The sequence below is a fragment of the Oryzias latipes genome, chromosome 9 (assembly GCF_053564925.1).
Source record: "Oryzias latipes strain Hd-rR chromosome 9, Olatipes_Hd-rR_3.1".
Lineage (NCBI taxonomy): Eukaryota > Metazoa > Chordata > Actinopteri > Beloniformes > Adrianichthyidae > Oryzias > Oryzias latipes.
In genome coordinates, this window is record NC_136245.1 from 31,303,777 (window position 1) to 31,330,307 (window position 26,531).

The 26,531-nt window shown below is 38.6% G+C and overlaps 1 long non-coding RNA gene across 1 annotated transcript; it reads left to right on the forward strand.

Annotated features, from left to right (window-relative positions):
* Positions 1-8,805: 8,805 nt before the first annotated feature.
* Positions 8,806-24,655, forward strand: LOC144994456 (uncharacterized). The gene is made up of 2 exons (XR_013658002.1): positions 8,806-10,320; positions 11,347-24,655. It is a non-coding gene; the product is annotated as an uncharacterized LOC144994456 (long non-coding RNA).
* Positions 24,656-26,531: the final 1,876 nt, after the last annotated feature.

Consider the following 26,531-nt stretch of genomic DNA (forward strand, 5'->3'; position numbering starts at 1 on the left):
TTTATGTGCTACTGCTTCCTAAAAAAATTCAGAATGATTGAAGTTACAGGTGACATCTTAGAGAGCATTACATCCAAAAAGGTCCGAAAACGTCTTTTTAGGCAAAACTACAAACACCTATTTTTTTTCATAACTTAATCATCATATATCAACACCATTTATTTTTTTAAATGTAGGGATCTGTGTTTGCTGCCTTCCATATTTTTTTCAGAAGTCCAGGTGAAACAGATGATTTTAAAAAAATCCTGATTCATCCCAAAACCTGTGCTTTTTCCGTCTGGACTCCAAACAAGTGTGTTTTAAAATTACTTATGCTTCAAATATCCACACCAAGTTTCACACGCATATAGCTGAACATGTCTAAATGCTTCTTGAATATTCTTTACAGATATAAAATGAACTGGTCAACTGTAGGATGTCATTTCCTCTTACATGCTTAAGTCTTTTCCTCATGCTGCAGCCTGCTCCTCAATCATCCCTGTTGCTGGAGTCAAATTTCACCCCCCCCCCCCCCCCCCCACACACACACACACACCAGCTGCCAGTTCATATGCTAACTAACCCAGAAGTGAGGTGACAATAGTTTAGACACAAGAGGGAGGGCAGACTGCTTTTTCATTTGTTTTGTATGTCTTTCATAGATTTTTATGAATAATCATTGCTTTTCTAGTCATGTAAAATGCAATTAACTTAATATTTTATCTTTTTTTTTTACAAACAAAACATATGAATGTGCTCCAAAACAAAACCCAACTCTCAGTACAGTTCTACAGATGTAACATAAGACTTAGACAGTAAATGTCTCTTTTATCCTTTTTTAATCAATGCTGCAACTTCATTTCCTTAATATAAATCCAATGAAATTAAACTACAAAACCAAAAAACACAACGTATAGCAAATTTCTCTAAATAAATTATGTGTATATACAATATGTAGCACTTTTAAACAAAATAATAACAAATCCTTCCAATACAAGCACAGAAAAATGGAACACAAAATTTAAAACCCAAATTTGAAATGGCAATTTTAAAAAGATAATTTTTTCAGCCTGCTAAAAGTGCACAATTGTAAAAGCTCTTTTATATAGACAACTGTTTGGTTGCTTAGAGCTCTAAATATAAAAACAATGCCTTTATGGACGTGGCACGGATGGCACGGATGTTCAGCAGGGTAAACCCCAGGAAAGCGGCGGGACCTGATGGAGTTCCCGGAAAGGTTCTGCGGGCCTGCGCCGATCAACTCTCCCAGGTCTTCACAAAAATCTTCAACCTGTCGCTAGCTCAGGCTTTCATCCCTGCTTGCCTGAAGTCATCCACTATCATCCCGATACCCAAAAAGTCCTCATCCACAGCCTTCCTCACGGACTTCCGCCCAGTTGCACTCACTGCTGTCATCACAAAGTGTCTGGAGCGGCTGCTCCTGGGACACATCAAAGACTCCCTCCCTCCAATCTTCGTCCCCCACCAGTTTGCTTACAAAGCAAACAGATCAACGGATGATGCCATTTCCATCACCCTCCACACTGCGCTGAGCCACCTGGAACACAGAGACACCTACGCCAGGATGCTCTTTGTGGACTATAGCTCAGCCTTTAACACAATCATTCCTGACATTCTGGTCAACAAACTGTCTGAACTAGGACTCCACCCACTCACCTGCACGTGGATCAAGGACTTCCTGACAAACAGACCACAGACAGTCAAACTTGACCCCCACCTCTCCTCCACCCGGACGCTGAGCACAGGCTCCACACAGGGATGTGTGCTGAGTCCTCTGCTGTATACACTGTACACAGCAGACTGCAGACCAGCCCACACCAGCAACACCGTGGTGAAGTTTGCAGACGACACTACTGTGGTGGGGCTGATCTCTGGGGACGACGAGACGGCCTACAGAGACGAAGTCCTGAAACTCTCAAGGTGGTGTCAGGCTAATAACCTCATCCTGAACACCACCAAGACCAAGGAGATCATCCTGGACTTCAGAAAAAACAGAACAGATCCACCCCCACTCTACATCGATGGAAACTGTGTGGAGAGGGTCCACAGCTTCACCCTCCTGGGCACCACCATCTCTGCTGACCTCACATGGTCTAACAACACCATGACTGTCATCAGGAAGGCCCAGCAACGCCTGCACTTCCTGAGAAAACTTAGGAGGAACGACGTCAGCCAGGAGCTGCTGGTAACGTTCTACCGCTCAACCATTGAGAGCATTCTGTCCTATGGCATCACAGTGTGGTTTTCCCACTGCACTGAAGCAGAACGGCAGAGTCTCCAGAGAGTGGTAAAGACAGCGCAGAGGATCATCGGCTGCCCCCTCCCCTCACTGAAGGACATTTACCAGTCTCGCTGCCTCAGCAGAGTGACTAGCATCACCACTAACTCCACCCATTCTGCTTTCCCTCTGTTTGAACTGCTGCCCTCTGGAAGGAGGTACAGGTCCATCAGAACCAGGACAAACAGACTAAGAAACAGCTTTTTTCCACAGGCAATTATCATACGGAATGCACATACGTCCACTAACCACACCTCACTCTAATTTTACTACAATGCGTGCAATATCCTGACTGTCTAACCGGGTCACTGTGCAATAACTTGATATTTATTAAGCTGTGCTCACAGCAACTCATGTAATTCCATTCTATTTTATTCACAAATATTTAATATTTAACAGTTTCTGTCCATATTGTTCATTTTTTGTTAAGAGTTGTAAATACAGTATTTCTTTTTCTATTCTATTTTTATTTTTATTTTATGTAACTCCTTCACTCCAAGGCTGCTGCAATTTCATTGTATCCCCATGTACAATGACAATAAACGATTCTGATTCTGATTATATCACTTAGACACAGATGGAGAACCATATCAACTGGATTGGTAACAGCAACAACCACCGACCAAGCCGGCAAGCCCTGGCAGAAAAGATCCCCACAAGAAACACTGCAGGCTGTTCCATAAAAAATATAGTTTTACCATTGCCTTGCAGATCACAGTTGAAGTGGTTTAGTTTTCCTAAAAAAATTCAGAATGATTGAAGTTACAGGTGAACTTTTAGACAACATTTGATCCAAAAAGGTCCGAAAACGTCTTTTTAGGCAAAACTGCAAACACCTATTTTTTTGCATAACTTATCTTTCAAATATCAGCACAAAAAAATTAAAAACGGTAGGGATCTGTGTTTGCTGCCTTCCATATTTTTTTCAGACTTAAAAGTGTAACAGATGATTTATAAAAAATCCTTTTTCATCCAAAAACCTGTGTTAAATCTGTCTAGACTTAGTATTAAAAACTCTCCAAGATGAATGTGCCTGACTCCACCTGCAGGTGGATCACAGACTTCCTGACGGACAGACAGCAGTATGTGAGGCTGGGGAAGCTCGTCTCAGATACTCGGACCACAAGCACCGGATCCCCCCAGGGCTGTGTCCTTTCACCCCTGTTACTCTCCCTGTACACAAACAGCTGCACAGCTGGTCACCTGTCTGTCAAACTCCTGAAGTTTGCTGACGACACCACACTCATCGGCCTCATCTCTGACGGAGATGAGTCGGCCTACAGGAGTGAAATAGCCAGGCTGGTGTCATAGTGCAGCGCTAACAACCTGGAGCTTAATGCTCTGAAGACAGTGGAGATGACAGTGGACTTCAGGAAGGCCCCAGCCCCCCTCCCCCCTGTCATCCTCTGTGACTCCCCGGTGACCTCTGTGGAGTCCTTCTGCTTCCTGGGAACCATCATCAGCCAGGACCTCAAGTGGGAGCAGAACATCAGCTCCATCACTAAGAAGGTCCAGCAGAGGATGTACTTCCTGAGGCAGCTGAAGAAGTTTCACCTCCCTGAAAAGATGCTGGTAGACTTTTACACCGCCATCATCGAATCCACCCTCACGTCCTCCATCACAGTCTGGTTCGCTGCGGCCACGGCCAGAGACAAGGCCAAGCTGCAACGCGTCATCCACTCAGCAGAGAAGGTGATCGGCTGCCACCTCCCGTCTCTCCAGGAGCTGCACATCTCCAGGACCTGGAGGCGGGCAGCCAGGATTGTAGCCAACCCCTCTCATCCAGGACATAATCTCTTTCGGCCCCTCCCTCCTGGCAAGAGGCTCCGGTCCATCAGGACCAGGACCTCGCGCCACAAGAACAGCTTATTCCCCACTGCAGTCAGCCTGCTGAACAGTACCCCAACTCCCCCAGGTGACCCCCCCCCCCCCCCCGCCCACCAAAGGACTGTCGGTGCCACTTACAGGCCCCACCATCCCAGCCCATCTGTGCTCCCACTTTAATTCACCTTACTCTACTGTATATAGTGTGTTGTTGTTGTTAACTTAATTTTTAACTTATTCTTAATTGCACTATACACCAAGTCAAATTCCTCGTTTTGTAAAGTGCGCTCTACTGAACCTGGCAATAAAACTTTTTCTGATTTCTGATTCTATTAATCATTGTTTTTTATTCATTCAAAATGCAATTAAATCAATATTTTATCTTTTTTCTTTTCCTTTTTCTTTTTTTTTATCTCTTATATCCTTTTTTATAATCAATGTTTGAACTTCTTTTCCTTTCTATTGTCATGGTTTCAGTTTGTTGTCTTTTTTTTTCGCTTTAGTTCTTGTTCTGTCTTGTTTGGTTCTGTTTCCTGTTTTATTTTGAAAGGTTTCCTGTCTTGTCATGTTTCTTGAGTTTTACTTCCTTTGGTCCCCATTTGCCCTAATCGTGTTCACCTGTGTCTTGTCTGCCCTGTCTGTATATAAGTCTTGTCTCTGCCTTCCTCCTGTGCTGGTCCATTAACTTCTGCTCATGTTGATCACGTCTTCTTGTCTGGCGTCCATGTCCCTTGCCATGCCACAGTAAGTTTTTGTTTTTAGTTTTGTCATCCTGCTCTGCAGCGCTTTTTGTTAGTTAAATAAACCCACTTGCCCTGAACCCGTTTGCCACCCGTCTTTGCGCCTGGGTCCTACCTGCTCTCGAGCCTCCCCCCCACACGACATCTATACATCCAATGAAATTAAACTACAAATCAACAAACACAACTGATAACAAATGTCTCTAAAAAATGATGTGTATATTTGCAGAACCTTAAAAACACCAAACAAATAACAAATGCTTCCCAATTAAAGCACAAAAAATGGAACACAAAATGTAAAACCCAAGTTAGAAATTGCAATTTGAAAAAGATACTTTTTTCAGCAGCTTTTCAAAATCAATCACCAATTCTACTCTTCTGTGGATGAAACAAAGAACTCCAGAACAATGAAGCCATTTCTCTAAGTCTCTCTCACCTTCAGTTTTAAACAAGGTCTGTGAAAATCCACCATACATTGGTCACATGAACTCAGAGACCTGCTAAAAGTGCACAATTGTAAAAGCTCTTTTATATAGACAACTGTTTGTTTGCTTAGAGCTCTAAATATAAAAAAAAATGCTTTTCTATCACCTAGACACAGATGGAGAACCATATCAACTGGATTAATAACAGGGTGGCATGTTTAGACAACATGAAGCTGTCCATCACATTTTTGACCTAAACATGTAAACACATCCTTGGCTCTGCGGTTAGGAAATGGTATTTGGGAATCTCTTTATACCAGGAGCCAGCCTGGCCATTGGAACATCGCCACAGTGCCCATCCAGACTGGGACAGCAACGGGGTCCACTTCAGAGCCGTGAGCTGCTGTGTTTAACTCCAGCTGTCCCAGCAAGGGAGACAACTGCAGCAACATCCACTGACCAAGCTGACAAGCCCTGGCAGAAAAGATCCCCACAAGAAAAACACTGGCTAAGGCAGGCTGGTCAAAAAAAAAATAGTTTTGCCATTGTCTTGCAGCTCGCAGATCAAGTGGTTTAGTTTTCCAGTAATGTCAGTCAAGAATGCAAGTTCAGATTCACAATGTTCATATTCACCATATTCAACAGACATCTCCTCCAATAGCACCTTAAAAATCCTGTGCTGTTTTGCTTTGCAGCTGAGGTTGTTTACGATTTTCAGAATAAGAGTCATTATATGTCCAGAGCCAATCACTTCTGCACATAAGGCCTGCTGGTGAATGACGCAACAGTAATGCAGACATTTTGGAAAGTCTGGGTCAGCTTTACAGTGAGTGATGAAACCTGTTTGTCTATTGATCATAGCAGGAGTCCCATCTGCAGTCACTGCTACCAGCTTTTCTAATTGTACCTTTTTCTGCACAAAAACTCCTTCACCGTGTTATACATTTCAACTCCTCTTGTAGTTGTCTGTTAGGGCAGATGTGTCAGGAGTTCTTCTCTTGTGGAAACCAAAAGCTATGCTGTACTGTTGCCGTCCACAGACTCATCACACTGGACGTTAACCACCTGCACTTTGCAAGATCCCGGTCCAGCTAATTGGCCAAGTTATCAGACATAGCTGACACTCATCTAGACATTGTAGTGGAAATTGAATGAGTTCTATTGTTCTCATCCTTAGGGACAGTGATAGCAATTATCATCATTGCTTGAATTTTTTTCATGCTATATGCAAAAGTCTTTGTCCCTTAAGGCAACAGATTACAGCCCCCCCCCCCCCCCCCCCAGGCTGCTGTCGTATTAACAATAGCTTGGAGCTCCAGAATGGACAAGAAAAAACGACGAGAATGGCTCGAGCAGGGCGTTGCTCACGGGGCGGTCGCTCGTGCCAGGCGGTCGCACGTGCTCGGGCCCGCTAAATGCTACTTGTAGCTTTAATTATTATTATTATTATTCTTCCGACTTTTCCGTCGCCTTTTTGAGGCCTTTAACATACCCCAAAACTCACCAAATTTTGTATACACATCAGGAGTCGCGAAAAATTTCATATTTTATAGGAGAACGGCATAGGTAAACAAAAATGGCTCGATAGCGCCACCTGCAAAATTTGTTTTCGCGAGCACCTCCATATGCTTTATAGTACAAACCTGATTTTAACAGGGCATGTTCATCGGATAGAAACCTACAAAAAAGTCTCTTGGGACCAAGCTGTCAGTCGCACAGGAAGTCTGATATTTTGATGACAATATGTCATTTTTGCTGTATTTTGGTCATTTGCAGGCCTCGCTCTAGAACGAACTCCTCCTAGAGATTTGAGAGTAATGACTCCAAACTTTGGTTTTGTAAACTAGACACATGTCCGATGTTAAATTGCAAAGCTTTTAAGTTTTTATGGATGTTTGTGACCATGGCGGCGCGTCAAAATTGGAGGTCGTTTCGAAAACACGCCATGAAAAGAAAAATGGCCATTACTCAGCCATGCATAATCCAATCTGATCCAAAATTGATGTGCATGATTGTAGTCTGACTCTGAACACATCTGCAGTGAAAAAATCTGGAAAAAGTGTAGCGCCACCTGCTGGCAAGAGGAAATGACATGTTTTACTTGGAGCATCACTGCTCCGAGTAGGATGAGCCGACACACCTGAAAATGACGTCCACCTGTTGAAAAGCCATTGAAGTTTACTCTGACAAAAAACCATAACTTTCAATGCGGGGGTGTGGTCGTGACAGAGCGGCAAAGTTGGGCATCTCGCTATGCACACAAAAGTTGCTCTCACGTGCACATTCCTTGTCCAATCTCACTGAAATTCAATGGATATGATGAAGCTTCTATTCTGAACCCATGGATATGACAATCTTGGACGAGCTCTATAGCGCCACCTAGTTATTGCATTGGGCACATTCTGCCCTGTATTTTCTCTTTGCTTTGTCCGATGTGCATGAAATTAAAACTGGAGATACTCAGAAGGGTCCTCTCTCATCATGTAAAGTTTCATGGGTGTACACCTGACGGTGCCTGCGTAACAGGAAGTGGTCGATTATGTGCACCCAAATAATAGAAATTTATTATAAATCAGCCGTTTGTCTCAGGAAGCTGAGATTTCAGAATTAGATGCCTTTAATAACCTCCAGCTTTGATATGTAACACTATAGGGTCTACGAGAAACTTCATCACTTGATTTTTTTAATGAAATTTTGGACTGAACAAAGATTTTTAGCATAAATTCTGTTTAGGTTATCAGCACCAAGAATTCAACTTTCATAGGCATTTATGTGCTACTGCTTCCTAAAAAAATTCAGAATGATTGAAGTTACAGGTGACATCTTAGAGAGCATTACATCCAAAAAGGTCCGAAAACGTCTTTTTAGGCAAAACTGCAAACACCTATTTTTTTGCATAACTTATCTTTCAAATATCAGCACAAAAAAATTAAAAACGGTAGGGATCTGTGTTTGCTGCCTTCCATATTTTTTTCAGACTTAAAAGTGTAACAGATGATTTATAAAAAATCCTTTTCATCCAAAAACCTGTGTTAAATCTGTCTAGACTCCAAACAAACATTTTTTTTATGGTAACTTATGTTTCAACAATCGACACCAATTTTCACAGACCTAAAGCTGAACATGTCCCATAGCTCCCTGAATATTTTCATAGATATAAAATGAACTGGTCATTCTAACATCTGGCATTCTAACATCTAACATCTTACATGTCAAAGCCTCTCTCAGCCTGGCTCTGCTGAAGGAGTCGTGTTACAACCCCGCCCCCTCCTGCTGGGACCCCTGCTATGTAAATTAGCAAGCAGTGAACAGAGAGATGAGTAGTAAGAATGGCCATTACTCAGGCATGCATAATCCAAAGACAGCCAGTTAAACACTGAAAGACATATTTTTTCGGTATGTCTTTCATACATCTTTGGTATTAAAAACTCTCCAAGATGAATGTGCCTGACTCCACCTGCAGGTGGATCACAGACTTCCTGACGGACAGACAGCAGTATGTGAGGCTGGGGAAGCTCGTCTCAGATACTCGGACCACAAGCACCCGATCCCCCCAGGGCTGTGTCCTTTCACCCCTGTTACTCTCCCTGTACACAAACAGCTGCACAGCTGGTCACCTTTCTGTCAAACTCCTGAAGTTTCCTGGCAGAAAAGATCCCCTCAAGAAACACTGCAGGCTGTTCCATAAATAAAATATAGTTTTGCCATTGCCTTGCAGCTCGAAGTTCAAGTGATTTAGTTTTTCAGTAATTTCAGTCAAAAATGCAAGTTCAGATTCACCAAATTCAAATTCACCATATTCAGCAGACATCTCCTCCAATAGCACCTTGAAAATCCTGTGCTGTTTTGCTTTGCCGCTGAGGTGTTGATTTTCACAATAGGAGTCATCATGTGTCCAGAGCCAATCACTTGTGCACATAAGGCCTGCTGGTGAATGAAGCAGCAGTAATGCAGACATTTTGGAAAGTCTGGGTCAGCTTTACAGTGAGTGATGAAACCTGTTTGTCTATTGATCATAGCAGGAGCCCCGTCTGCAGTCACTGCTACCAGCTTTACTAATGGTACTTTTTCTGCACAAAAACTCCTTCACCGTGTTATACATTTCAACTCCTCTTTTAATTGTCTGTAAGGGCAGTTGTGTTTTGAAAAATTTTTTAGACTTCTTTATATTTATAGATATGAAGATTTCTCAACTTAAATAAAGCAGCCGATTGAACTTCTAAGAAAAGTCCACCAGAGAGAGTCAAAGGGATTACAATTCGGCCTCTAGGTAGCAGGTGACCGTTAAGTATTTATGCTGTAAAAGATTTTGTTGTTCTTTGACAAAGTTCACATGCAGCAGGCTTCCCCCACCAGCAAAGCATCATGGGAAGTATGACGTCACAACCCCTGAATAGCAAACGTTTCTTGTGAGATGTATCTAACAGAATCACCCACAAAACATTTTTTTGAACACAGACATAACACAAAGAAGACAACACACCACCACTTTGGGATTGGAATGTAATTTTATTAGATTTTAACCCTTGGGATCAAACTAAAAACGGAGCTGTCTGATTGGTCCATGGGAGAACTCATGCCAATGGGGCACAAACCCAACAGCTACAATGTTCCCTAACGGACTAATGATCAATAAAATAATTACTATAAAATGTTCTACACATACATACGGAACTAAACGAAGTAGAACTTCTATTATTTCATGAAAGCAATAACATGTAATCAATCTACTTCATCAAATACGAACGATAAAATGCATGATGGGAAAAACCACAAGTCAAGCAGCTGGTCAAGCCATTGAAGGCAGGGCATTTTCGTCTGAGTACTCCCTCTGCTCGACCCCTGCTGGACGACTGGAGAATCACACCCCACAGAGAATTTCGCTGAAGCTTGCCGAATTTGAGCAAATCAGTTCTTTTCAGAACTTTCTCATTTCCTCTGCACTTCGATCTTCGACGCTCCTGACCAGCAAGGAAGACTACAGGACCCCCAGTGAGAAGAACTCGACCTTGCCAGACGCACTGCGCCGAGGACGCCTTCAATTTGACTCGAGGTTTGTCACGACCATTATGAATTTTCCCGCGACTTGTAAACGAACCATTACTTTAATCGACCATCGACACTTTTTTACATCGCCACAACGACTACTCACCTTCTGATTATCAATTTTATTGAATAAAAAACCGTAAAAGTTGCTTAAAATTGATTAGACGAACGCAAATAATTTGACCTTTTACTTCGTTGAACCGGAAGTGATGGCGGGCATTTTGTTTCGAACGTAATTTTAAAAAGACTTTTCAAAGCAAACCAACCGACGAATTTTCTTTTTAAACGGACACAAATGTACAAAATGACATGTAGAATCGATACTGGTCGACAAACAACAAGTTTCTATCAGTTTCAGAGATCGTTTTTTTTTGTAGTCTATCCACCATCTTTGTAGTTCTCAATTAAATATTCGAATGTAGTTTTTACGGTTTTTAAACCACATTAACCAGTGAAACTCCTTTCTAATTGATCAAATACATAGCAGTTCACATATAATACATTTTGAACGCGTGCCGACCCGTGAGTATTTCCACTGAAGATCAGTTCCAACCTATTTTGTACTTTTTAGGTTTTAAGTTAAATTTTCAGTGTTTAATAATTTCATAGGACACATGTTAAATTTATTTGTGTATAAATGTTTTCATATAATCTATAAGTGTGGCAGCCAGTATGAATATATTTGCAGGAACACACACAGATTTTAAAATGGCTGCTTGGCCTCCTGTTCGCTTTAGGATTGATAACGTTATTATTAGTTTATAAATGTTTTTATGGTCTTGGGCCTTCATATTTGTCTGATATGATTTTAATGTATGATCCCCTGTGGACCCTGAGGTCCTCTGATACAGGCCTTTTGGTTATCCCAAAAGTTAAAACACACGGCAAGGCCTCATTCAGTTTTAATGGACCTCCTCTATGGATTAGCCTCCCAGAGAGCATCTACCATTTCATGTCTATTAAAGTTTGTTTATGTATTTATTTTTGTTTGAATTAAATGTTTTTCCTTTTACATTTTTATTTGTAACTCCAGAGTTTTCCTCTGAGGGATCTTCCACACCAGTGACTAAACCTTTGTCTGGACAACAGAGAGAGGAGCTGTTTGCTGTTTTTTCCAGAGAACGTTGTGTTTTGTAAGCCATTAAAGAGTTTGGTAAAGGTAAGTTAAATTTGCAGTGTTTAATAATCTATTATAGCAGTGATCCCCAACCTTGTTTCAATAAACTTGATTGCACATTTTTTAAGTTAACGGACAGGTCTTTGAGATGTTGGTGGAGGATTACTGTAGCAACGCCACGCAGAAGGAGGAACAGATGTGTGACATCACACATCCCAGCTTTAATTTAGACACCCATGGATAGAACATTGCATGGCTCTCATCATCCTCCCCCCTTCTGCCACTCATGGTGCAAAAAAGAAAAATGTAGCTATTTTTTTCTGGAAGTAGAAGGCTCCTCTTCTGTCTCCTGGCTGGGCCTTTTCACCTATGCAAAAAAAACTTTCCAAAGACGTTTGTTTTTTACTCATTTTGCTAGCTCCTGGGTTTTATTTTAGCGATAACTTATCACGTGACTGAGAGGAGCACCTTGGTCTGTGTTACTATGGAAGCGATTCTGTAGCATTAATAAAAAGCAAAGTCAAAACCAGAAATGCCTTTTAATTTTCAAGATGAAGCTGCATTTTTTGACTCAAAAATAAAATGAAAAAGCCATCCACCAAAATGCTTTTTCATTTCCTTCTTCAACACTGATTATTCTGTCACTTAATTAAAATTAAAATGAAAATGGTATTTGACATTTCATTTTCAAGACGTTCCATGGTAAATGTGTAGCATAATTCATTTAGAAATGTCTAATTTGACATTTAAAATGGATTAATAGAAATGCTTTTTATTTTCAAAGTGAAGCTGCATTTTTTGACTCAAAATTAAAAAGAAAAAGCAATACTTCAAAATGCTTTATCATTTTATACTGCAACACAGCTTTTTTGTCACTTAATTAAAATGATAAAGAAAATGGTATTTGACATTTCATTTAAAAAAAGGTGCATGGTAAATGTGTAGCATAATTCATTTAGAAATGTCTAATTTGACAATAAAAATGGTTTAACAGAAATGCTTTTTAATTTTCAAAATGTAGCTGCATCAAATAGCTCAAAATTCAAATATAATTCAAATATAATAGCAATATTTCAAAATGCTTTTTCATTTTATACTTCAAACCGCTTATTCTGTGTCATAATTAAAATGAAAATGCAAAGAGGGGATTGCATTTGCATTTTAACATCCACCCTGCAAAACTTGGAGCAATATTCATTTCTTAAAAGCATTAGCAGAGGGGAGGCGGGGCGATGACGTCACTGCTTTCTCCGTGTGTCCGCCTGCTGAAAGACACACGCACCAGGAGCAGACTGTTAGTGGCAGAGAAGAGGGTTTTGTGATGGTTGTGAACTTCTGATGAGTTTGCACAGCTTCTCAGGACTAACTAGCAGCATGTCCGTCTTCTGCGGTCCTCCTCCTGACGCACGCAGACAAGCTTTTTATCTTCGGACCGCCAGCTGCCTTTTCATAGCGGAGCGCGAAGCTCCGATCGCTGAAGGCGGAAATGCTGCTACGATGATCCGAGAAACCATCATATGAATTTGTGTTTCCAGTGGTGTCCAGAACAAAATAAAAACTGATGTAATTCTCACATATTTACAAATTTATTTGCAGCTAAATTTGCTGTTTGACAGCTGGAGCTCCATCAACAGACAGATTTCTCCATGCTAAACGGTTGCTGGTTGGACCAAAAACACTCACTCAGCGTGAAGCTGCAGGAGACTATCTTCATAATGTGCTTTTATTACTGTTATGATTATTATTAAAGGCCTGCTCTGCTTGATCATATGTTTGTAAATCCGTGCGGTCAGACGACGCTGAAGAAGTTGGGTTGGGATTCACAGCTTCTGATTCAAGAGGGAGCTAAAGGAACATTCTGCTGCATTTCTCGCATTAAGATCCAGGAATCCAGGTTTGAGCAGGCCAGGTCCAGCGGTTTGTGAACAGGACCCAGTTTTAGGTGATCTTAATGCGAACACAGACACACCAGGTCTCTCAGCGACAGCGGCCGTACACACGGAGAAAGCAGTGACGTCATCGCCCCACCCCCCCTCTGCTAATGTGTTTAAGAAATGAATATTGCTCCAAGTTTTGCAGGGTGGATGTTAAAATGCAATCCCCTCTTTGCATTTTCGTTTTAATTATGACACAGAATAGGCGGATTGAAGTATAAAATGAAAAAGCATTTTGAAATATTGCTTTTATATTTGAATTTTGAGCTACATTTTCAAAATTAAAAAGCATTTCTGTTAATCCATTTTAATTGTCAAATTAGACATTTCTAAATGAATTTTGCTAGACATTTACCGTGGACCTTTTTTAAAATGAAATGTCAAACACCATTTTCTTTATCATTTTGATTAAGTGACAGAATAAGCTGTGTTGAGGAAGGAAATAAAGCATTTTGAAGTATTGCTTTTTCTTTTTAATTTTGAGTCAAAAAATGCAGCTTCATTTTGAAAATCAGAAAAGCATTTCTATTAATCCATTTTAAAGGTCAAATTAAACATTTCTAAATGAATTATGCTACACATTTACCAGAGAACGACTTGAAAATGAAATGTCAAATACCATTTTCATTTTAATTAAGTGACAGAATAAGCTTTGAGGAAGGAAAAGAAAGCATTTTGGGGGATTGTTTTTTCATTTTATTTTTGAGTCAACAAAATGCAGCTTCTTTTTGAAAATGAAAAAGCATTTCTGGTTTTAACTTTGCTTTTTATTAATGCTACTGAATCGCTTCCATACATTACTGGTGACATAGACGGGTGTGACAGTCACACAGAGAATCGGGCATCTTTTCAAAATAAAACATCTTTCAGATTCAGATATAAATAAACCGGAAGTAAAGTAAGTTATTTATTATTTGCGGCCCGGGGGTTGGGGACCACTGTATTATAGGACACATGTTACATTTATTTGTGTATAACTATTTTCCAATAGTCTGAATATTTAATTTTATGTTTTTGATTATTTGTCTGTGTGGTATAAATGTATTGCTTTATGTATACATAATAGAAATGAGAATTTTATTTTAATGGTGGTTTCATTTTTTTATTTTTTTTTTAGATGCCACGAAAGAAGGGATTTAATATGCGTCGCACCAAAGTGTGTAAGGTTCAGGAAGAAGGTAAAACTTCTGGTTGTGTTTGTCTGGAGCAAATACAGAGGCCTTTGATTTCTGGAATGAAAGTAAGATTGACAAATTCAAGTGATAGTACAACATCGCTTACATGTTGTGTTGTGGCTGCAATCAACCATGTTGTTGCTCCAGTGTGTACATGGAGGGACGCTGATGTTGATAATATTAGAAATGAAGGTGTGCAGTTGGTTTGTTCATTTAATGGAAGTGATGGATGTGTGAACAATTCCGAAAAGTTATTCAAGGTTTCTGAAAAGCTCAGTGTGTTTGGAAGAATTTGGGATGTTGCTATCAATGAGCCTGTGTATTCTGGTGATTCAAAGAGTGAAGATTTTTCACTGTTGTATGAAATGATGCAGGAGCGACTGATGGAGGAAGATCTGTGTTTGTTGGATTTGCAGGGTTTCGTTTGTGCTGTCATTCATCACAAAGAGTATTTTGTTGTGGTTGATTGTGGTGCACGAGATTCATCTGGAATGTTTTCTAATATTGGAACATCTGTGGCTGTCTTCAACAGTTGCTTTAATGACTTGATGTTGCACATTTGGAACTTGAAAAAGTCTTTGAATGCAGAATGGTTTGGCATTAGTTCAATGTTTGTGAAAGAAGCTTCTTGGGACGGGTGTAATAATACATTTGGTTTGGGAGCAGAGGATGCACGTGTGAATCAGTCAGTTTTGGGCAAAAGACAGACTGGTTTTATAAAAGAACATGTTCAGGAGTTAAATGACAAAATTGTGGTTGGCGATAAATGTAAAGTGTTAATGGAATGCAAAAATACATTGAAAATTGGAAAAAAGGGCAGTAATTTAAAAAAAAAATCATCTTCAGTGATTTTAAATGAAAACAATTGTAACAGATTTGACACAGAACGTTGTGTAAGGGGATCTTTTCATCAAGGAGATCGGCAGCTTCAAAACAGAGGTGTGCAGTGCATGGCAATAGCCCTGGTGAGTATGGCTAAACACACGCATCGTAGTGTTTTTGAGTGGGAGGCAACAGACTTGGACCATGTTGTGTTTCTTGGTGATCAGCTTTACTCCTCGGTGTGTGAAAACAAAATCATCCCTGGAAATTTGAAGTTTTTGTCAGTACCTGATTTGCCCATGGATTCTGAAATTGATGGTAAATTATTTAAGTTTGAGTATGGTGAATACGTTTCTGGGATTGTTAATGTGAGTAATGGTAAATTTGTTGACAGTGGTGAAGTGATAACTCTTAAAAAGGGACTGGAGCACATGCTTGTCAAGTATAAAACATGTTTTTTGACCATAGGCAGTAGTACTTGTGCTGTTATTTCAGAAAACGGCCATTATGCTGTGGTGGATTCACATGCACGCAGTGGTACTGGAATGGCAGATGTAAATGGAAGAAGTATTATCATGTACCTTCCTAGTCTTAATGATTTATACAATTATATTTGTTGCCTGAGTATTTCACTTGCAGGGAAAGAAATGGCTTTTGAAATTGCATCCGTTGCTGTTACTGACAATGATCATAGTGAGAAAAATAAACAAAGTGTGCTTGAGAAGGATTGTAAAACTGGATTAAATACTGGGTCACAGTTTGGTTTCGGGTGCAGTTTAGATGTTCAAACTGGTCCCTTACCGTTGCATGAAAGTAACAGAAAGCGTAAGCTTTCTACTGTGCAACGTGAATCAAAGAAGACAAAATGGTATGATGCTAATGAAGCTAGTTTGGATGTTGAGTTTCTTGATGTTTCATCAAAGAAACTTGAGTTTTACCCTGTTGATTTTGATGTTACACAAGCATTGTGTAAACAACTGAATGTGCATTGTGAAAACACTGCTTGTTCTAACCCTCTAGAGGTTGATATGTTGGGAATTCCATGTCAAACTGATCATATAGTAGCCGATGGCAATTGTTTTTTTAGGGCTGTGTCCAAAGTTATTAGTGGTACAGAGAAAAATCACATAAAGTTAAGACGTGCAGTTGTCACACATTTACAAAAGAATGTTGGAAATTATAGTTCTCTTTTGAGATCTGAAAATATGTCTGTGGATGAATATCTCAATGTTTCTAGAATGAGATTTTCTGGTAGTTGGGCTACAGAGGTTGAAATTCAAGCTACAGCTGACTACTTGGGTGTGAGTGTGTATACATTTCACAATGAACGTTGGTTGAAATATGCCTGTCAACGTAAGGCCATATCTAAACAAGGCATATATTTGCAAAATATAAATGAGTGTCATTATGAAGTTGTAACTTGCGTTGAAATGTTTCAGCAGCAGCGTTGTTTTGGGTTGTGTAAATCTATGGAAAAAAATAATTTGGGTCATAATATGAGGCAACGCAAAAGAGACTCAGAAATGCTGTCAGAAGGAGATTGCAAGAGTGTTAAACATGGCAGGTCTGAAGTTGGTGATTGTAATGAAGTTTTGTTTAGTGCATTGGTTAACAATGATCACCAAAACAGTGAAATTTATCAAAGTAACAATTTAGTTGAAAATGCTTTCAGTTTTTATCCATTGTCGTTTGAGAGTACAGTTTTGTTGTCAAAACATATTGATTTAGATTTTGTGAAGCAGTATGAAGACATTCCAACTAATAATGTAACGCTTGGTTCTATTTGTAAGACAGAGGTCACATTAAATGATGGCAATAGTTTTTTTCGTGCTATTTCTCGAGTCATTAGTGGATCTGAAAATTGTCATAGAAGAGTTCGACTGGCTGTTGTTAAGTTTATGCTAAAGAACAGTGACATTCATATGAAGTTGCTGGAGAAAGGATATGCCACAGTGTCTGAGTACATTCAAAAGTCACGTATGAAATATGTTGGCAGTTTTGTATGTGAGATTGACATTCAAGCTACTTCAAATGTTTTGGGAGTAGAAATTTTTGTACACAATGGTAGCATATGGAGAAAGTATAACCCTGTAAATAAAATACTTGGAAATCAAGCAATTTATTTGCGAGAATGTGGTGAGAAATATTACGAGGTTGTTGTTTGTGTTCATTGTAGTGGTAAAATTGGGTGTGCCAATTGGTGTAAAAGCAATAGTATTTGTTCTGAGAAACCACTGTTAAGATGTCGTTCTTTTCAACCACATAATGTTAGTTGTGATTCAGTTGGTGAATCTTCCTTTTCAAAGTATCTAAAAAAAAGGAGATCTTTTTACCACAAAATGCAATATCAAACAAGTGAACTGCATAAACAGAAGAAAAAAGATATGAGTAAAAGGAAATATGCATCTGATTCTTTGCGTAGATCCAGAGCATTAGAATTGAGTAAAAATAAATATAGGGAAAATGCTATGCATAAAATGTGGGTTAAAGAACGTAGTTCTGCAAAATACAGAACTGATGATTTACACAGACATCGTGTTAAAAATGGGAGTAAAAGCAAGTATAAATTTGATTTGTTACACAAACATAATGTTAAGGAAATGAGTAAAAGAAAATATCAGATTAATGTTACTCATAGAGAAAATGTTAAAGCACTGAGTTCTAGAAAATATCAGAGTAATGTTACTCATAGAGAAAATGTTAAAGCACTGAGTTCTAGAAAATATCAGAGTAATGTTACTCATAGAGAAAATGTTAAAGCACTGAGTTCTAGAAAATATCAGAGTAATGTTACTCATAGAGAAAATGTTAAAGCACTGAGTTCTAGAAAATATCAGAGTAATGTTACTCATAGAGAAAATGTTAAAGCACTGAGTTCTAGAAAATATCAGAGTAATGTTACTCATAGAGAAAATGTTAAAGCACTGAGTTCTAGAAAATATCGTCAAGATCCTCACTTTAGGAAAAGTGTGTTGGATGGGATGAAATTGAAGCGACAATTGAATAAAAAACAGTTGGAAGAGTTTGATGTTGTTATGAAACAATTTTTGGATAAAGTTAAAGATGGACCTGGGTTTGTTTGTTGTGTATGTCATAGGTTGTTATTTGAACATCAAGTATTACATTGTAAAAAAGAGTTGTACAGTAATGCAGGACTTGGACTTATCGCTGATCAATGTATCACTTCTGGTTATTTGCATATCTGCAATGCAAACTGCTCAAAAAATTGTGAATGGATGAAAACATCAAGAAGCAAATTGTGGATTTGTTACACGTGTCATGCTAAAATCAAGAAAGGTAAAGTACCAGCTGAAAGTGTTAAAAATAACTTAGAACTTGAACCTATACCAGCGGAATTGGCATGTTTAAATCAATTAGAACAACATCTAATAGCGTTACATATTCCATTTATGAAACTGTTAGCATTGCCCAAAGGTGGACAGAATGGCGTGCATGGACCTATTACTTGTGTTCCTGCAAATACTGAACAAACAACTTATTTGTTACCACGCATGTCTATTGAGGGTTCTCTTGTGCCTGTGAAATTAAAACGGAAGCTTACTTATAAAGGACATTATGAATATCAGTATGTTGATACGGAACGTGTTAAGCAGGCTTTACAGTTTTTACAAACCCATAATTATTATTATAACAACGTGAAATTTAATAATGATTGGATTAATGGTTTTTGTAAAGAAACATCTGATGTGGTAGAAAAAGATGTTGAATGCACTGCAAATGTTGACGATTCAAATGTTTTAGGAGATGAACTTCTGCATGATAGACAGCAGCATTGCATGTTCCAGGACACTTGTCTAATGCCAGTAGACATTGGTCAAGAGGCTTTGGATCAATATTTTGATCACATTTTGAATGTAGCTCCCGCTGAAGGCAATAGTCCGGTGAAGTTGTTGTCCGATATTACAAATGAGGCTAAGTGTTTTCCTGTGTTGTTTCCTAAGGGTGGACCAACATATCATGATGGAAGACAACATCCTTTAACTCTATCACGATATTTTAACAACAGGATTCTTAATGCTGATTGTCGTTTTGCACAAAATGTGGAATATATTTTTTTTGCCCAATATATGACAGAATTAGAAAAGGTCGTTTCAAATGTTTCGATTGCAGTAAGAAAAGGTAAGTATAATTTTAAAAATAAACGAGTAGTTACTGGAGAGTTGTTGAAAAGTGATGATTCTATTAAAAGGATGTTGGAATTTGATGATGGGTACCGATTTTTAAAACCAATTAGAGGTACGCCAGCTTTTTGGCAGGCGGCCCAGAAAGACCTCATGGCTTGTGTGAGGCAGCTTGGAATCCCCACATGGTTCTGTTCATTTTCTTCAGCTGATATGCGTTGGAAGAATTTACTTTCCTGCATTCTGAAGCACGAAGGTAGAACTGAAACTGTGGAGCAGTTGGAATGGGCAGACAGATGTGAGCTTTTGCGTCGTAATCCTGTCACTGCTGCTCGGATGTTTGATTTTCGTTGGCATTGTTTTCTGAAAGAGGTTCTTATGTCGCCTGCATGTCCTATAGGAAAAATTAAGGATTATTTTTATAGGGTGGAGTTTCAGCAACGAGGCTCACCACATCTTCATTGCCTGTTTTGGATAGAGGATGCACCTGTAATTGACAGAAATACAGATGCTGAAGTGATTGCATTTATTGATCGTTATGTGACTTGTGAGTTACCATCAAATATTGACTTACTGGAAATTGTAACATCTGTGCAAAAACACTCTGAAACACATGCGAAAACATGTAAAAAAAAAGGAACTGTGTGTCGTTTTAATTTTCCTAGACCACCTTCTGCGCGTACATTCATATCACGTAGCACAAGTGCTGAAGAGACACAGTCTTGTCAATGTGTGTTATCACAGAAAGAGTCTTGCAACTGTAAAGAAAATGCACAGACACCGCAATTGAAGAAAAAAGAGGCTTCTGCATTGATTGCACACATTAAAGCTGCTCTCTCAACTGATGGGCCAACTTATGACAATGTTGAGGATTTGTTTGAATCTGTTGGGTTAAACCAAAGCACATTTGAAACTGCATATAACTGTTGTGCTCGGAAAACCCATGTTGTGCTGAAACGTCAACTTAAAGAAGTTTGGATTAATCAATATAGCAAGCCACTGTTAAAATGCTGGAATGCTAATATGGATATACAGTTTGTTGTCGACGCATACGCATGTGTTGTGTACATCATTTCTTACATCTCTAAATCAGAGAAGGAAATGGGTTTATTATTGCAGTGTGCACAAAAGGAAGCATGCAGGGATGGAAATGCTTCTGCCAAAGAGAGTCTAAAAACATTAGGCAGTACATATTTGCACAACAGAGATGTATCTGCTCAAGAAAGTGTTTATAGACTGACAAATGCACATTTGAAAGAGTGCTCTCGGAAAGTTGTGTTTCTTCCTGTTGGTGAAAATACTGTTAAAATGAGTTTACCGTTAAAAGTACTTAAAGAAAAAGCATCAAAGCATTCTGTTAGCACAGATGATATGTGGATGACAAGCATTGTGGATAGATATAAGAACAGACCTAAGAGTGATGATTTTCCTTCAATGTGTTTAGCAGTATTTGCTTCCGAATTTCGTGTGTTGTCAAAAAATGAAAGTGCTGCTAAGCGAATAAAGTTGAACAACAACACTGGATATGTTGTAAAAAGAACCCGCACACAACCTGCTGTTGTACGTTACGTTAAGTTCTCTGAAACAAAACAGCCTGAATTGTTTTATCAAAGCAATCTGCAGTTGTTTTTGCCATACTACAGCGATAGCCAGCTGAAACCTCAAGGTTTTGAAACGTATCAAGACTTTTTTCATAAGGGCACGATAAGACTTGGTAATTCAGGTCTGCAGTTGGTAAAGTCCGTGGTAACATTAAACAGAAGTAAATTTGAAATTGATGGTGATAAATTGGTTAATGCTCAGCAAGGGATAGATAATGCTGGTGTAGTTGAAGATGCCTGGTGTGAATTATGCCCTGAGCAAGAATTGGAAAGACTTGAGTGTCAAGAGTTGTTGCAGAACCAAAAAAGTGTCGATGATGAACAGGAATTTGATATTCCTGATTTAAGAGTTTCTGCTCAACATAGCCATTTCTTTCAACTGAATAACACAAAAATGCCTCGTAGTGATGGCTTGGCTTTAATTCGCTCTTTAAATGAAATTCAGATGGATATTTTTTACCAAGTGAGAAAATGGTGTGTGGAAAAGGTTTTGGGAAAAAAGCCAGAACCATTCCACCTGTTCATAACAGGAGGTGCAGGGACTGGTAAAACTCACCTAATTAAAGCAATACAATATGAATCAAATAGACTATTGTCTCCTCTTTGTCGTCATGTAGATGACATCTGTGTTTTGTTGACGGCTCCCACAGGAATTGCTGCGTTTAATGTACAAGCAAGTACTATACACAACACTTTTTGTATTGGTAAAGATGTCCGCTTACCTTACACACCACTGGGTGAGGAAAAATTAAATTCTTTACGTGCCATTTACAGCAGTTTACAGATTTTGATAATTGATGAAATATCCATGGTAGATCATAATTTATTAGCATATATTCATGGGCGTCTGAGGCAAATAAAGCAAACTGGTAACTCTGCATTGTTTGGAAATGTTTGTATTATTGCAGTTGGGGATTTCTTTCAATTACCTCCAGTGAGAGGAAAACCATTGTATGTAGAAAATGTGGGTATGGATCTTTGGTGTGGTGTGTTTGAAATTGTTTGCCTAGAAACCATTGTACGCCAAAAAGATCAGGAATTTGCCAAATTACTCGGCAGAGTTAGGACACGATGCAAAGGTACTGAAATGTTAAAAAGTGATATCCAACAATTGAAGTCACGTGAAACGGGAGAAGGCAGCTCTGCTTTACATATTTTCCCAACTAATGGTCAAGTAAATCAACATAATTTAACCCATCTACACTCATCCTGTCCAGAGTATGTAACTATTAAAGCTCAAGATTATGTAAATTGTAAGGAAACAGGTAGACAAGTGTTACTAAGTGGTAATCATTCAAATGCTAACAATACTTGTCTAGCAGAAAGACTTCTTTTGGGGAAGAATGCACGTGTCATGCTCTGTAAAAATGTTGATGTGGCAGATGGTCTTGTCAATGGTGCATGTGGAATTGTGACTGATATTGTCTATAGAAACTCTGACTTTCCACAAATTGTTTTTGTGAATTTTGATAATAAAGACATTGGAAGACAACGGAAGAAACAGTATGAAAATCATCCAGGGCTTGTCTCAGGTTCTGTAGCCATTGTTCCAGAAGAGGAACGAGTCACAGGAAGAGGTGGTCTGAGACGTCAGTTTCCTCTAAAACTTGCTTGGGCTTGTACTGTTCATAAAGTTCAGGGTCTTACCATTGATAATGTTGTTGTGTCTTTGAAAAAAACTTTTGCTCCTGGGCAGGCTTATGTTGCATTAAGCCGCGTAACAAGTTTGTCTGGTTTAATTATTCAAGATTTTAAGGAACAGGCCATTTACTGTAACAAAACAGTTTCTGAATATGTGGCAAACATGCCTCAATATCTGATAAATAAAGAAAATCTCACTTCTAGTTCATGTGAATTCAGCATTTTCCTCATGAATGTGCAAAATTTACAGTGGCATGTAAAGGACTTAGCTTTGTGCACAAAACAGTTACATGTTAACTGCATAGCTGTAACTGAAACATGGCTTCCAAATGCACCTTTAACTGATGCATTGAACATCAGTGGGTATAATTTTTATAGTATGCCACGCTCACTGTCTTATAGTGGAGTAGATCCTAGACTGAATGTGATTAAAGGCTTAAAACATGGTGGTGTTGGAATGTACACCGTTGAAAATATCCTGTTTGAACATGTAGAGATACAAAATGTAGATATTGAATGTTTAGTGCACAGATTTATTACATCAAACATAGTCGTGGCAGTTCTGTATCGTCCACCATCATATGCCATTTCATTATTTAGAGAGAACCTTAAGAAATTAGTTGATCTTTTGGAGCCCCTGGGTGATACCATTGCTATAATGGGTGATTTTAATGAAAACTTAGTAAACTCTAAGACAATAACTGATTTCATGGCACATAAAGGTTTCATTCAACTGGTTTCTGAAAACACAACGTTAAAAAATACGATAATCGATCATGTGTACTTAAAAACAACAAACTATAAAGTCGAATGTACAGTTGTACAAACATACTTTAGTGATCATGATGGGGTTCTTTGTCGTTTTACACATGTAAGTGACTGTTGATGATTGTGGCAAAGGAGAAAGGGAGAGATGGCGACATCTTTATCTCTTTTAAGTCACAAATGTCTGACTTAATATAAAACGTCAAATGTTGAACTCAATACATGCTGGTGTCAGTTGTTGTGGCGAAGGAGAAAGGGAGAGATGGCGACATCTTTATCTCTTTTAAGTCACAAACGTCTGACTTAATATAAAACGTCAAATGTTTAACCAAATACATGCTGGTGTCAGTTGTTGTGGCGAAGGAGACGGGGAGAGATGGTGACATCTTTATCTCTGTTAAGTCACAACGTCTGACTTAAATTAAAACGTCAAATGTTTAACCAAATACATGCTGGTGTCAGTTGTTGTGGCGAAGGAGACGGGGAGAGATGGCGACATCTTTATCTCTTTTAAGTCACAAACGTCTGACTTAATATAAAACGTCAAATGTTGAACTCAATACATGCTGGTGTCAGTTGTTGTGGCGAAGGAGAAGGGGAGAGATGGCGACATCTTTATCTCTTTTAAGTCACAAACGTCTGACTTGATATAAAACGTCAAATGTTTAACCAAATACATGCTGGTGTCAGTTGTTGTGGCGAAGGAGACGGGGAGAGATGGTGACATCTTTATCTCTGTTGAGTCACAACGTCTGACTTAAATTAAAACGTCAAATGTTTAACTAAATACATGCTGGTGTCAGTTGTTGTGGCGAAGGAGACGGGGAGAGATGGTGACATCTTTATCTCTGTTAAGTCACAATCCTCTGACTTTATGGAAATATGGTTTCTTTTCCTGCATCATGAATACATATAAGGCATTACAAATTTACATTTTTTTCTGTAGTTAGCAATTGAGTAAAGAATCAAAATCCTTTTTTTGCATATTTCTAAATTTCAAACCATCTGATTTACAAACATATTACAAGTACTCAAAAAGTACTTCAGAAAGTAATTGAAATTTATGTATCTATTGCATTCCTATGGCCTAGTTATTCATGATGCAGGTTTTGCTTTCCTTGCCATGTGACTTCAAAAAAGCAAAAGACATTGGTAATGGTACTCCCAGTTACTGGGATGGGGTTCGATTCCCTACAATGTCCGTGTTCTGAGGTCACATAAACATTTTTTTAATGTCAGTGAATATATGTCTTCATGAATTAACTTTTTTAATCAGAGAAATTTCTATAAATCTCGCCATAGGAGAATCCCCACCGCACCCACCCAGACTAGAACATCAACGGGGTCCACTTCACAGCCGTGAGGCTGCAAAGTTAAACTCCAGCTTCCCCAGAAAGGGCAACAACCACAGACCAAGCCGACAAGCCCTGGCAGAAAAAATCCGCACAAGAAACACTGCAGTCTGTTCCAAAAAAATATATAGTTTTGCCATTGCCTTGCAGATCACAGTAAAAGTGATTTAGTTTTCCAGTAATGTCAGTCAAAACTGCAAGTTCAAATTTACCATATTCTTATTCATACTCACCATATTCAGCAGACATCTCTAATAGCACCTTGAAAATCCTGTGCTGTTTTGCTTTGCAGCTGAGGTTTTTTATGATTTTCACAATAGGAGTCATTATGTGTCCAGAGCCAATCACTTCTGCACATAAGGCCTGCTGGTGAATGAAGCAGCAGTAATGCAGACATTTTGGAAAGTCTGGGTCAGCTTTACAGTGAGTGATGAAACCTGTTTGTCTATTGATCATAGCAGGAGCCCCGTCTGCAGGTATGGCTACCAACTTTTCTAATGGTACCTTTTTCTGCACAAAAACTCCTTCACCGTGTTATACATTAAAACTCCTCTTGTAGTTGTCTGTTAGGGCAGTTGTGTCAATCATGTTAAATGTAGCTTGCAGCTCCAGAAACCAGAAGGAAGACTGAAGCCAAACGGTTCGAGCAGGGCGTTGTTCTTGGGGCGGTCGCCCATGCCAGGCGGTCGCACGTGCTCGGGCCCGCTAAATGCTACTTGTAGCTTTAATTCTTTTTTTGTTTTTTTCCCACAAAACAATTACAAAAACATAAAACATACAAACCTTTTTTGTTACAAAAAGTGGAGCAGAAAGAAGGACACTTATTGTTTTGTCCCTTTTATTTAATTAATAAAGACATTGGTCCACACTCCCTTCAAAACAATGAACAAAAAAACAACAACGCAAACAACAACAAATGTGGATTCCTTACTTTACACATATCATGTAACTATGAAATAAAGACAATATAACCAACAATTCTTATTATTCATATCTTTGGAATATTACATTGTAAACATTTTTTAAAAATTACTTCATTGATTTATTATTTTTTGATTTGTGGTTGAAGATCCTCCCATGGCCGGATACTCTATATTTAGACACATCTTTCTTTAACTTAAGTTCTTAATTTAAGTTTCTTGAAAATTGTAATTACTGCCTTATCTTAGATTTATGTTGTACATTATAAGGAAAACATATAATGAGACTATATTTGACTAAATCTATGAATTTGTATATCTTTTATTTAAAATCAAGTCACGCCAACTTTATTTATAAAGAGCTTTTAAAACAGCAGGGGCTGACCAAAGTGCTTTACAATGAAGGATTTAAACAAAACAACAATCTAAAATAAACAACATAATACAAAAGTTAAAAAAATCAATAAAATAAAAAAATATAAAACAATAACTTATGATTAATTAATTGAAATTATAATAATATAAAAGAAAAACATTCAAAAATAATGGAATAGATGGGTCCCTATTACTTCTTGTGATGATTTTTATTGGTAAACTTCCTGTTTCAGTTCCGTCAGGTTAAATCTCTTTTTTAAAGATTTAGTTTACCTGAGATTTTTGATTGATTAAGTGATTTATGCTTCCATGACTGTTTTCTCTGATCTGCTGGACAACCCCAGCCTGACAGATTGCATCTCGACCATGAAATC